Below are 13,560 nucleotides of genomic sequence, written 5' to 3'. Positions count from 1 at the left end.
CAGCAATCCGGCCAAGTTCTGGCCGGATTCGCCTCTGTCCGTTCCCGCCAAATTTTTTTCTTTTGCCGTTTGAAGTCCGATCCTGTCCAGAATCCATCCAAACACCAACAAAGCATATAAACCTTGAACACGACATGTTCAAGTCAAAATAACATACAAATGTTACCAAACACGTTTAGACAAATATGGTTTCGAATTTACAACTCAAAAGAGAAGGTCGGATCAAATTACACTTAGGGTTTCATCCATTGAGGAGCTACACAAAAGAATATTTAAACTAACTCTACTCAGCAACAAAATATCACAGCCTTCCAAATAGTGTTCAAATCCCTGTAAGGAAAACAAAAATAATAGGGTGAGCTTTCGCCCAATGAGGTACCGTCACCCAAACAACGAAATTCATATAAGTATAGAGCCAATCAATCCAAGTTCATTCTATAAAAATATTAATTAATACCACAATTCCATAAAAATTGGTAAAAGGATACGGACGGCTCTCAAGAGCCCTTGATCTCACCTCATTGACTCTCCGTCAATGTACAAAGAGTAACCAACCATAGACCCCACTTTCTCCAATTTCTTCCACCTCACATACCCCTACTGGCCGCGAACTCCAAACAGTTCAGAAATGGTAATACTGAAGTATACCGGAATCGAAAGTCTCATACTCAAGGATTCCACATAAACAGTCCCCATGGCTCATCAATTTTCATGACCAAATCGATTCAATTTTCATGCCGACTAGATTCAATTGACCACCAATGGGGTTGAGCGCAGTGGTGACAGTAGAGGTCGTTGGATACACGTCCAAACGACACCAGTTCAAGTATATTCAAGTGGCATTCCATATATACAGTAAATAGTTACATAAGACATAAGGTGCGAGAGTGATAAAGTACACTCTCGTCTCAATCAATCTCAACAGTAAACACAAGCATTCAAATAATAGATTTCAAGTATATCAAAGCCATGAAGTAACAATCATGTGAGTAGTACACTCACCAAGCAAACAAAGAGAGTTTCACAAATTTTCACCCGACGAGCGTCTCGAGTCACCGTCCGCCCTAAAACATTCAAGAAAGCACGATGAGACTCGATTGCAATTCATAACCCAAACCACATATCACTAACGTAAAACCGTAATAACTTGAAAATAATATAAGGTACACTTGGTGCTAAAGGTTTAGGCAACCCTAAGGTCACCAATTAACCCCTAAAGCAACCCAAATCCAAGAAAACATGTGAACCTACAATTGGACAACATTTCCCCTTATAAATTCAAATTTCCAACCTACAATCATTCACCCATATTTCCCAAACGCAACCACCATAACCATTACAAGTCATAAGCCATCCAATACAACTTATTGGGGTCACAAAACCCTTTAAACAAAACCAATTCAAGTGTGCTATAACAACCCTAGAAAAGCCCCAAATCCAAACCCTAAATCTGAAATTTTCCGTACAAAGCGAAAATTTTCCGCAAATAGCTATAATTTATGCACCATAGTTTCATTCTAGACCATTCCAAGCCATCATTCATGGCCAACCAATATTAAACATATAAAAACAGAAAAATCATGAATAAATATAAAAATTCAATAATCTCTACCAAAAGTCATGAAATATCACATAAAACCATCTCTTTAACTCACACAAGTCACTAATTGAACCTTATCACGAACAATTGAAGGTTTTCTTAGTCACTTACCTTGCAAACTCAAGAAAAGAGACAACGTAGCACCTCTTCCTTCCAAACCACTTCACCAACAACTTCAATACCACCTAACTAAGGATTTTTATGGAGGAATTTCAAGTTTTGATGGTTGAGTCACAAGATTTGTGCAAGAAATGGAAGATGAAAGTTGGAGCTTGCTCTCTTTTTCTCTCTTGAAGAGCTCGGCCAAGAAGAAAAGAAATGGGAATGAATTTTGGGTCAATTTTTGATATTTAGTAAAGTTTGTGTAAGATGGTCAAAGTCCAAGGGTGAATAGGAAAGTGACACTTGTCACTTCTTTTAATGAAAAGCTATCCTTTTGTCTCTGCAACACTCATCCATTTGGTAACCTTTAATCATCTCTTAACACCTAGTAAATTAATCCTTGTATACAAAACTTAATCTAATTGGTCAAATTTTATCGAACTTACCGTACTTGCGGGTCCCACGCCCGGTATACGCTCCTAAAATCACATGAACTAACTTATACTAGAAAAATGATTTAAAAATCATATTTACCCATAAAAATTATTTAGAAAATTTTCCTAATAAATAAAATATGGAAAACGTGCAATTAAATAAAATAAAACCTAAAAAATAAGAAAATTTACGGGTTCTCACAAATTTTGTATTTCAGGTTTCAAAAACCAGTTTTCGAAAAACTATTATATCTTGGTGTAGAAAAATCCAAATTGAGTTTCGTTTATTGCATTTGAAACTAAACTTGGAGTTCTTTCAGTAGTATAAATTTCAGGGGCTAGTTCGATTCCTATGAAATTTGCTAAATTTTCAAAATTCACTGAAATTCAAGACTGTTTTGCCCTGTTTTTACGGCAGCAGTGATTTGGAACTAAAATTTGACTACTTTTTGATTTGAATCTGGTATAAGTGTCTTTCAGAGAATTTTAGTTCATTGAATCTATTTTCCAACGGTATAAGATTTTCAAATTTTGGACTTATGAAACTTAAGTTATGATTTTTCAAAAAACATTACAAAAACTGAAATTTTCTTTATAAAGTGACAAAAGCTCAAAAGTGGTTTGGAAACATTTTTCCGGGTTTCAAGCCTAACCTTTTTGATTATTTGCATGCCATTTCATACTTAGAAAACGGATTTCACCGAACACATGAGATTTCCCTTGACTTGGATCAGAAACCTTGATTGTTTGGAAATTGGCCAAGTTTCAAGCGAAACTAGTTTGTTATTATTGGCTTTGAAATAAGATTTTTCACCCCTAGTCTTATGCCCTCAGTTTCCATGTAAAAGAACCATAAATTGAGTATTTTAGATAGAGTAATTCTTGAGAAATTTTACTAACTTCATATTTGAAACTTGGAGGTTTTAACTCCAATAATTATTATGAATTAAGTAACGTTTTCATGGATTTTGACTTCGTAAGTTTAGAAATGTGAATGCTCATTTATATTCTAAAACTTGGGTATAGGATTAGAAGTTTTAAGATATGAACATAATTTTTTTCTTTCCTCGACTTTCGTACCAAAAATTAAGCGTGGTACTTCTCTAAAGAAATTAAAATTTCTTGCCACGCCTTGACTCGAAAATGGCTTTTGAGTTCTCCTTGAGTATTATTTCTGTGATTAAGTGAGAAAGTTTCTCTTTTAATTTGACTTGAACTTGAGGCTGTTAAGTGTGGGTAGCAAGAGTATATTTTTCTTATTAACCTTAATTGAATACCTAGATAACCGTGATTGTGCATGTTTCAGGTGATCACGTGGACACCGAGGAACTCGTTTAACCTCTTGCTTTTGCTCTCACTTTACTCTTGACTTTTGACCAGTGTCAAGTGCATGCTTCATGTTGTTATGATTGAAATGATACTTGTACAAGTGTTATGTGATTCTTGTGATTTGTGAACTTGCCGAGGCGAGGGTGTACTTTATCGCCCTCATTCTCTCCCTCTTAAATACTTGCTACTTGTTATATGAATTTGTGTGACTTGCACTTGTACTCGAACATACTTTTAACTCGTAAGCACTGAGCGGCAGCATGTACCACGCCCTATTCGGGTGGGAGGTGTCTCTCATCCCGATTTATTGCTATGATCAATTCTAAGTCGATTGGAGCGTTGTCTCATCGACCAATTGTACTTGTGGGGACGCCCCAGCTCATTGGCAAACCTCGTAACTTGAGCCGGCAAGAGCTTGGTCAAGAAACTTGGTGAACCATGGAAAAATTTATAGGTTGATCTTTTGAGATCTTGCTTGACATACTCGAATAGTATTGCCACCTCGTACTTTCTTGCTTCCGGATCTGAAAGGGTAATGTGGCGGGTGGAGGAAGTAAGTGGAGCTCTACAGACATGTTGCTACTTGAGTTGACGGAGGGTCAACCAAAGATGGCTTGAACTGGTCCTGACGTGGGAAATAGCTCCTGAGAGCTCCTATATCATTTCTACTTGTATTTTACTTCCTACTTACTCTCGTATATGAAATTCATGATTAAGTCGCTTTTGAATGTGTTATTTGATTTGGTTCGTGCTACGTACTTGTTTGCTTGATTTTCTTGGCCTCATTCAGCATCAGCTCACACTAAATTGTTTTCCTTAACAGGTTTTGGAAGTGAAAGTTTGGAACTCTAGACTAGCGATTTTTGGTTGAAACTAGTACACCTTTTATATGATATTTGAGACATTTGAAGTGTAAACTTTATTATATTTGGATTTTTGGATTGTAATAGTAGATGGTAGTCTTAGAAGAATTTGGCTTGTATATTTGAAATATCCCTTTAAATCTAAGTCTATGGCTGACTTGTGGATCTCTATTAAGCTGGTATGAGTACATGAATCCTGACGAGAGTTGGGCAGGTGCCACGCTGATACCCTAGAGCTTGCTGACACCCAAAGGTGAGGGCGTCACTGTTGGTATCAAAACCTTACATTTGAAATACCTGAAACAGTGTTAGGAGTTCTTAATCGTGAACTTTCGGTCATAGAAATCCGTGATAAACCTTAAGTTAAATCTTTGAATGGCCTCAATGACTTTAAGGACTTAACCTTGAGTCTTGTGGATTGTTTAAAGGAAATGGACAGTGGCAACGACAGTGATAGGATTGAGGGACCTCCCCCAGTGATTCAGTTTCGAATGGTCGGAAGCAAACCTCTCCTTAGGTGGTTACCCGCCAATTGAGTTAGGACATGCCTGTGCCATGAGAGGTTATTCTACCCTAACCACGTGGTGTTAGGGGTAGTTGAGAAGGGGAGACAGTTGACCCATGACCTCATGGTAGCTCGAGGAGAGATAGAGGTGGTAAGGGCCACTATAGGGGCCCAAACTACCAGGATTCAGGAGTTGGAGACTAGGGTCCTCGAGGAGCGTCAGAGGGCTGACACCTCTCACTCTCAGCTTCTGGCGGAGTGTGAGACCATGGCCGATCACATAGACGAGGGCATGGGTGGAAGAGGATTTGGGGATGCTGCCCCTAGTGATGAGGAGAAGATAAAGCCCATGGAGACGGAGCCTGAGAAGGATCCTTCTGAGAATGTGGGGTCTACTAGTTCGGTCCACTTAGACTAGCGATCTTCTAATCTTTTGATTTTAGCTAAGGACATAGAAGGGGCGATCCTCGCCTTGAGATCTTTTGTATTTTGTTGCATGTACCCCTATATTTTTTAGACACTTGGTTGCCTATGTCCTGTACTTGACATTATTTACTTGTTTTATGAACTCTTGACTTGTAACATGACTTTTAGTTTATGTAAAAACTTATGATTTAATTTCAAGTGTTCTTGCAACTTGCATATGCTTTTAAATTTCTATACTTATTTATCCTCTATTAATTATGCGTTTAGACTCTTGATAAAAATGGATCGGCGAGGATGTGGACGGGGTCGTAGGCGTGGGATTCGGCAACTGCGTACTCCCGAGAGAGATGAGGGATCAGCGACAAGTATAAACCAAAACCCTAAGAATGAAGGGGATGACTAAGTCGCTACGGCCCTTAACCGTACAACTGATATTCTTGAGCGTCTAGTTGGGCGCCAAGGCCCTGAGCCTGTCAACCCACTTAGAAATCACAAGAGGGGTGAGGATAGAGTCCTAGAGCATTTTCTGATGTTTGCCCCACCTAGATTTCAAGGAGGATCTGATCCCGAAGCGGCAGAAAATTGGTTTGAGAGAATGGTAGAAATCTTTGTCGCCCTAGATTATGCCGAGGAGAGACTAGTGAATTTCACCGTCTTCCAATTCGAGGGAGCGGCACGCTCATGATGGAATGTTATTAAGGTAAAATGGGAGAGAGGATTGCAAACTTTGAGAGGGAGTTTAATGTCAAATTCCTCCAATCAATGATACAAGAAAAAAGGAGGACGATTTTATTAGACTGAAACAAGGATTGCTAAATGTGGCCGATTATGAGAAACGATTCACCAAACTTTTTAAATTTTTCCCTGAGTTAGTGGTCACAGAGCACAAAAGGATAAGGAGATTCATTCACGGATTAAATGTTTAAAATCCAAGAGTCCCTAGCAGCAGCCCAGATCACCACTTTTACGGATGTCTTGGATAAAGCACAGAGGATAGAGAATGCTAAGTTCCAATCCGAAATCTTTCATGCTAAAAAGAGGAGTTACCCAAGCAATGTCCCTAAACTATCCGAAAAGTCTACCCAATCCATCAAGGGGAGCCCCGCCAAAAGGAAATCAGAGTGAGCGAAGTCAGCAAAAAGGAAATCATCAAACTGGTCAATCCATGACTTCTCGTGTGACTTGTGGATATTGTAGCAAGTCTAACCACACCGAGGCTGAGTACTAGAGAAAGCAAAGAAAGTGTCTGCTGTACGGTAGTGCCGAGCATCGGATCTCGAGTTGCCCTAATGCCTCTAAGGAAGGAGGGAATATTCAGCAGCCTGCTACGTTCATTTCAAAGCAGTCAAGTGTCGGAGGGAGCTGACCAAAAGTGCCAGTTAGGATTTATGCCTTAAACAACCAGTAAATTCCTAACCCGACTTAAGTGATGGAAGGTACGATCTCCGTTTTTCATCGCCTAGCTAGGGTTTTAATTGATTCCGGGGCAACTCATTCATTCGTAGATCCTAACTTTATAAATGATATAGATGTAAAGTGTAATTTTTTACCTTTTGATTTGGAAATTAAGACTCCTACGGGAGATCAGTGTCTAATTGCTAATAAGGTTTATAGAAATTGTGATATTTGGGTTGGTGAGAGGAAATTGTTGGCAGATTTAGTGAGGCTAACAATTAAGAGATATGATGTGATACTTGGGATAGATTGATTAGCTCGATACCATGCTCAATTGGATTGTAAGATGAAATTTGTGGAATTGTTCATCCTGGGGGAAGCAATTTTGAAATTAGATGTGAGGGGTAGACTAGCGTCGTCTGCTCTAATTTCGAGGATTCGAACTAAAAAATTGTTGAGTAGTGAGGCTAAAGGATATCTAGTCTTTCTTATAAATTGTGACGGCCCCACCTTCCCTTAGGGCGTACCCCAGGGTTCGGCGGGTCGCCTGCCCAACTCTCGCCAGGATTCAGTCACTACAAACCTCAAACAAAATGCAATATAAATCTCAAATTTTACATCAAACTCTCCAATAATTACGTATCACAAATGCAGCGGAAACTAATTCCCAACTATACATAAAACGATTCCAAATCCAAACTGTACAAGATATAGGCCATCCAACCACGTGAATAAGTACTACAAGCCTTCCTTCGCCACGAGCCCTGTGGAGGGAAAATAAAAATAGTTTTGGGGTGAGCTAAAAGCTCATTGAGTAACCAAAAAATCAGTAATCAAATATCTTTCACAATAGTTCATTTCAGTGATGTCATGAATCAGAAATCCAATGTACATTTATTGCTCTCGTGAGCCGGTGAAATCACTGTACGTAAACACCCAACGCTCAAAATGATCTAGTAACAGTAAACAGGAATAGGGAGCCCCTTTTTGAGCTCCAGATGAACATGAACATAAACACATGGAGGAGACGTTGGTGTTCAGCACAAGACTCCCCAAGTACTCATTTCAAGCCAAAACATGTCATGAACTCACATGCAAGCACGCATGATATGCAATCGAGTGAATAATGCAAGAAACATTTCAAAAGTACTTTGGCAACAGTTTAGGGTCACTCACCTCCACTGCTCAGGAACCATTCATCATATATCATTACCTTGTCCGAATCCAAGGCCTAAATCACAAACTCAAAGCATTCATACATTCTCAAAGTTCGGACAGCATTTCCCCATAACTACTTCAATTCCAACCTACAATATATTACCGATCACACATATGGTTAATAAGCAATAAAATATATCCAATTAGGCCACAATATCCCTCAATCAAAGCTAATTAGAAGCTTAAGAGCCACCATTAGAAAAACCCCCAATTAAACCCTAGAAACCGGAATTCATTCCCACAAGCGTAAATTTGGGCAGCATGCCCTTTGTATTTTCCTATTTTCCAGCCATTTATGGCTTCATCCTTTTACTCAATCAAACCCAAGGTTATCCATAACAAAATTTCATTTCAATAGCCATTCCATAGGCTCAAAACAATACAAGAACAAAAATTAAGATAATATCAAGTGCGGAAATGAAGTTTACAAAAGACAATTTCGACGGGTTTTTGCAGAATGGGCACATCCGAGGTTACACTTATCGGATTGAGATGAAACTTATACCCTTTCGAAGCTAAGACACAGGGCTACAATGTTCATGAAGATTACTTAATCCAATTTCCAGTGTAACCCAAGCAATTTCCCACTTTACGGAACCAGAATCCAACTAGTCGGCTAATCAACCGTACTACATTGAAATGGTCAGGCTACCAAAGTCCGTTTAAGGTGCTCTTTGAGGCGTTTAAAAGCTAAGACAGAGTACTAAAATTTTTATGTTTTGGAAAATGGCTAAATCAGCACGGATACTAGTGAATAAACATCATAAACTGGATGAACTGACTAAAACGGAACACTGGAAACATCCTAAAATAGTGAGGGTATTTTGGTCTTTTCATAGGATACGTTACTCCGATTGAGCTGAAATTTTGCAGACACTTATAAATCATCATTATCTACAACTTTCATGTTTTATACAAAGTCTAATTCGGCCTCTAACATGGAGCACTAAAACCGGACAGAATAGGGCTACAATTTTCCAGAAATCTGGAATTTTCGGTTTCAAAGGAAACTTTCTTCATTTCTTGCTTCAATCACTACCAAATCCCCTTATATAAGCTTAGATACAACATATATCATCCATATAGCAAGTATAGGCAGAAAATACCTCAACAAATTTCCACCACAAGGCATGAAACAACTTCCTAAAACCATCTATTTAACTCTCATAAGCCATCAATTGAACATTAACAAGATTAAAGGAAAGGTTCCTTGGTCACTTACCTTGTAAACCCAAGAAAAGAAGCAACTTGATACCTTAGCCTTCCAAACCATTTCACAACCAATCTTAATACCACTAAACTAAGAGATTTTATGGAGTAATTTGAAGATTAACCGGTTGGAATGAAAGATTGAGCAAGATTGAGTAGAAGAAATTTGATAGCTTTTCTTTCTTTTGCTCTCCAAGAAATTCGGCCAAGAGAGGGAAAAAATAAGAGGATTTTTGGCCAATTTTTGGTATTTATTTGGTAAAGGTGATAAGATGGTCTTATGGTCAAAATGTAAGAATTAATCAACAAGTGACACTTGTCACTTCAATTAATATATGGTTATCCTTTTGTCTCTCCACTCTCATCCATATAACAACCTCTAATTATCTCTTAACACCTGATAAAATAAACCCGGTATCCAAAACTTAACCTAACTGGCCAAATTTTTTTGAACTTTCCGCACTAGCAGGTCCCACATCCGGTATATGCTCTTAATTTCTCAAAAACCAACTGATACTAGAAAAATCATCTAAAAACTATATTTACTCATAAAAATTATTTAGAAAATTTTCCTAATAAAGAAAATGTATAAAAGACGTACAATTAAATAAAATAAAGCCTAGAAAATCGAAAAATTTACGGGTTCTCATACTCACTCCCCCTTAAAAGAATTTCGTCCTCGAAATTCCTTATCATCGCCTTCTTCGAAATACCAAAAATTTTACTACTTCCTTCTCACACTCAAATTGAGCATCGCACCTAGCTAACCAATCAGTGTCCCTTCACCAGCCAAGCTCATTGAATTCTTTCGTAAAGTTCTTTTCCTTCTCAAATTGAACGTCTCATACACCATTCTAGTGGTCAGACGGTGGAATACTAGAATCTTACCTTCCCCATCTTCAAACGAGTCAGGGGCTTGATGTTGCTATAGTGCATACGCCCGAGCCGACACCTTTGGTCCATTCTTCTCCCCCTTCGACCGGTCAGAGTTGGTCGTGGTTGTCTGTTGGCTCCTACTCCTATCTCGAGATCGGCCTGGGCAGTTCGCGATTTGATGATCTGCGCTCCCACAACGCAGACATTTTCTTCCTTTCTTCCAGCAGACATCCTCCGTGTGATTCGGCTTCCCACAGTACCCGCAGGGACCACGGGAAGCGGAGACTGAGCCTCTCTGTGAGGTACCACTTGACATCCTCGGTAATTGTGCTCCCCCATTTCCCCTTCCAATCTTAGAAAGCGTACTCTTATCCTCTTGCTCTGAGCTACTTCCAAAAAATCCCCTTTTCTTAGTTTGGAAGTTCTTGACTTCTAACCTCGCATTTTCAACTCGTTGAGCTTTTTCTACAGTATCACTAAAGGTACTGAGCTGGGCTATGGCCAGGTCCTTCTGAATCTCAACATTCAATCCTTGGACAAAACGCCTTATCCTCCTTTGCTCAGTCACTATTAGTTCGGGAGCGAACTTGGACAACCGGGTGAACTGGCTCTCATATTCGGCGATGGTTTGAGTTCCCTAGCGGAGCCTAATAAACTCATCTTCTTTTTTTTCCTGAATCAGGGGTGGAAAATATTTCGTGTTGAACTCCCTCATGAAATTCACCCACGTCCTTGGAGTTTGTTCTCTTTTCCATTTCAGTCTTATGATATTCCACCAAGAACGGGCTGCTCCCTTCAGTTGGAAGACAGCAAATGTGACCTGTCGCTCCTCAGTATAATGCAACGCGGCAAAAATATCAATCATTTTCTCTAACCACCTCCCTGCCACGTCGGGGTCTGGTCCTCCCAGGAATTTCGGTGGCGAGAACTTCTGAAATCGTTCAAGAGCTTTATCCTCGCCTTCGGTATGATTACCAGGATTTTTCGGCTGATGAATAGGATTTTGACCTTGATGTTCTACTACGTGTGCCAAAAGGTCAATCATCTGTTGAATAGCTGCGGCCACTTGTACGTTCGGATCAATCCTGGATTCAGGGTTTGGTTCAGACGTGGTTCCTCTTGTATCACCTTCAGTCGTGGGTTGCCTAATTCCGTGACCACGATCACGTCCACTTCGGGTGCCTTCCATATAGCTTAACCAGTCTAGGGTTGGACCACGAATACGGTATTAAAACCAAAGTATGCAGGTGCAAGTGATAAAATTAGGCAATATACATATAACACATCTAACACAGACAGATCACACAGTAGCAGTCAATTAGATACAAGCAAAAGGAACCATCATGAATATTACTAACTAGACCAATGGTACAAGACCAACCAACTAAAAACTATCCCTCTCTAGGGTTTCAGGCACGATCTACAAGAATAATACAATTTATATCTTAGGCAAGGTTAATCATCCATAATAAAATCCTAACACATCACATGATGTTCCATAGAATCGAATTTCTAGTCCGCCCAAGTCATTTCTAACCTAGGCTCTCCTCTATTTAGTAGTCGGGCACAAGAATCCCAAAATAAAATAATTCACAACTCGGACTGGCCAGTCCCAAGGGTAATTCATCTACAAACAATATTCTTACCTGACCTACAGAACTACTATCTCAAAGCACCACGATAAAGGTTTAAAACTTATAACACTTCACGATCCATAGCTTATGCTCAAAGAACACTTAAACCTTCGCACATATTCACGGAATCGGGACCATAACACCACTTGGCCCAAGCTCACTCCGCGCAGAGACCACGCGAAGCAGCTCTGATACCACCTGTGACAGCCCCACCTCCCCTTAAGGCAAACCAAAGGGTTCGGCGGACCGCCTGCCCAGCTCTCGCCGAGACTATGGATCCGGAACGAGCGTAAACCCTACCAACCGCTCAAAAGAACTTCGAGAAGATAACATTCACTATCCGAAACCCAAACAAGTACAACAACTTTAGATAACCCTAGAAAAGAACATTTCCAAACTCAATCAACTTAGGAACATGGTTAAACACTTTTATATATACACATGGTTGCAAATTTACAATTCAAAAACGAATTGTTTAGTTAAAAATACAGTTAAGGTGTTCCAACCATCGAGGAGCTATACAAAAGAATACTAAAACTAGTTCAACTCATGCTTCAAAATATCAGAGTCTCCAAAAGGTGGTTTCCTGTAAGGAAAACAAGGATAACGAAACGGGGTGAGCTAAAAACTCAATGAGGTACCAACAGTATAAACAGTAGAATCAGTAGAATTCATGAGAAAGCACTTTGGAGGCACATATCCACATCAAATACGAGAAATGAATGAACATCACAATGTAAAGGATACAGGTGGCTCTCAGGAGCCAAATCCCCGTTGCTATACTTGATCCAGTCTCGTTGACCCTTCGTCAACGTTCAAATAAAGAAACCAGTCCAGTAGAACACCGCTTTAACGCCAAAACTCCGTTCACCAAACATACCCCTTACCGGGTCCGAACACCAAACAGGAACAGGAATGGTAATACTTGAGTATATCGGAATCAAGAGTCTCAATACCCAAAGATTCCCCAGGAACAGGTACCCATAGATTGTCAATTATCTCGACCAAGCCCTTGCTGGCTCGATTTAATTAACTCCCCATGAGGTTGAGCTCAAGTTTAACAGGATGATCAAGTTTAACAGGACGATCGTTGTACACACTTCCAAACGATCTCATAACAAGTGCAAGTAACAAACTCAAGTTCATAACAAGTACAAGTAATAGATTTCAGTTAGTACAACACAGGCAAGAGAACGAGTGTGATAAAGTACACCCTCGTCTCAATCAAACTAAACAGGATTCATAGTCATTCATGTCATAGATTTCAAATACAGATAACTCAAATAGCAACAATGCAAGGGAGTGGTACACTCACCAGTTCAAATAAGGATAACTTCAAAAGTTTCCTTCCCAAGTGTGGCTTTAATCGTCGGCACCTCCTAGAACAATCAAGGCAAACACTTAAGACTCGACTCCAAGACCTAGTATGAAATTCGCAAGTGAGACTCGGTTACGAGCCATATGCCTAGTCAAAAGAGCCATTAATGCAAAGCAAAGAGGTGACCTCGGAGTGAAAAGGTAACAATTAGCCTTAAAGGCATGAACAACCTCAAAGCCTTACCTACAATGACTGACCAACTCCAAATTTCAAGTAGAAAATGAAAGTGAAGTCGATACTAGGAAAACAGGATTTTCCAGTTCGAAGTTTACTGTGGCAGTCCTGATTCATTCAGTCATATCTCAGCATATACAACTCCAATTCAAGTGATTCCAAAGCCATTTGAAAGCTAAGATACAAGGCTTTAAGTCTTCAGAAGACATCGACAACCAAATGAGTAGTATTCCTGGTCACAACAACCAATTACAGAAGCTGATTAGCATATTCGGATAGAAACAGGGCAGCAGGGGTATTTCAGTCTTTTAATAGGCTACGTTGCTCCGATTGAGCCAAAATTTTGCAGGCAACTATAAAATATCATTCTATACAATTTTCATGTTTTAACCTAAGGTTAATTCGGCCTCTAACTAT

Source organism: Coffea arabica, chromosome 3c (genome assembly GCF_036785885.1).
Source record: "Coffea arabica cultivar ET-39 chromosome 3c, Coffea Arabica ET-39 HiFi, whole genome shotgun sequence".
NCBI lineage: Eukaryota > Viridiplantae > Streptophyta > Magnoliopsida > Gentianales > Rubiaceae > Coffea > Coffea arabica.
The sequence above is the reverse complement of the archived record's forward strand: the minus strand, read 5'-3'. Positions refer to the sequence as shown.